Genomic DNA, 1,252 nt, shown 5'->3' on the forward strand with positions numbered 1-1,252 from the left:
GCCTTTATTTGTCTGTGATTAATATAATGAAACCGAGAAGTGTTTATTCATGTATGGCAATTTATACATTAATACCTCAAACATTTTTAAATGTTTAAATTATTTTTTTCTTGTCTTGTTTTTCAGAGTGACTCTGCTGAATAAGTGACCACAAGTAAATGAAGCTGTTCAACAGAGTTTATAAAATATGAATTAACTGTTGAATTATTCTCCATTGTAATACCTCAATAAAAAAGCATGTACAAAACGGAAGTTTCAGAATAGTTCTTCAAATATTTTTTTAAGTTTACATCACTACAGCTTCAAATTTGAAGGTAAAGCACAATATTTCAATAACCAATATCAAAAATTCTAAAAAGTAAATATTTTTCTAAACAATTAGAAAAATGTTTTCCTGATATTTACCTCTTCACATTCTACAGCAAAAGCCAAGGGATACAGAGAGCTAAAAAAGCAAATATTGTGAGACTAGGGCTGGGCAATATGGCAAAAAAAAAAAATCACAATTAATTTTTTAACATTGTCCGATCTCAATTATTATCACGATTTTTTGTTAACACAAATAAATAGCTACAGGGATAAAAAATAATAATAATAATAATGGCTGTTATTTCACTTTCACTAATATAACAAATAGCTGTGGTTCAGTAGAATATTAAATTACTTTTGCAAGGTATTTAGGGATATTTACCAAGAAAAAAAATATTTATGTGTAAATCGTAGAATCTCACATTAATAACGTTATCCTTTTGTAAAATTAAAATTTTAGAATTGAACTTAACATTAAATATACCATAAAGAAACATAAAACCTACAAACAGCAACAATTTGTGCACACTTGCCAACTGAATAGGATCTAAGCTCATTACTTTTGTTATGGAAGGAACCCCCCCACCCCACCCCACCCTTACAGTGCTTTGTCAAACAACGCTGTGTAATTTTTTCTGAAAGAATATCAGATTCTGCACACAACAAAATGTTGCAAAAACTCCCAGCTTCAAGTGTTCAGGAGTTTGCAGCGTCTCTCAGCTGCTGTTTGTGATGAGACTCAGAGAGAAGCAGTCTTCACGTTGCGTCCAGTCCATTGTGTGCCAATTAAACTTACAGAAAAGTTCTTCCCCAGATAAATGAAGAACCGCTGGGACATTGTTCTGTCCTAAACGTTACCCTAAGACCGCTTCATATTTTTGGAGGATGCTTTAGCGAGCTGCGCATCGCAGCTGCCCCCCCCCCCCCCCCCCCCCCCCCCCCC

This window comes from Austrofundulus limnaeus, unplaced genomic scaffold (assembly GCF_001266775.1).
Source record: "Austrofundulus limnaeus strain Quisiro unplaced genomic scaffold, Austrofundulus_limnaeus-1.0 Scaffold4, whole genome shotgun sequence".
NCBI classification, from domain to species: domain Eukaryota; kingdom Metazoa; phylum Chordata; class Actinopteri; order Cyprinodontiformes; family Rivulidae; genus Austrofundulus; species Austrofundulus limnaeus.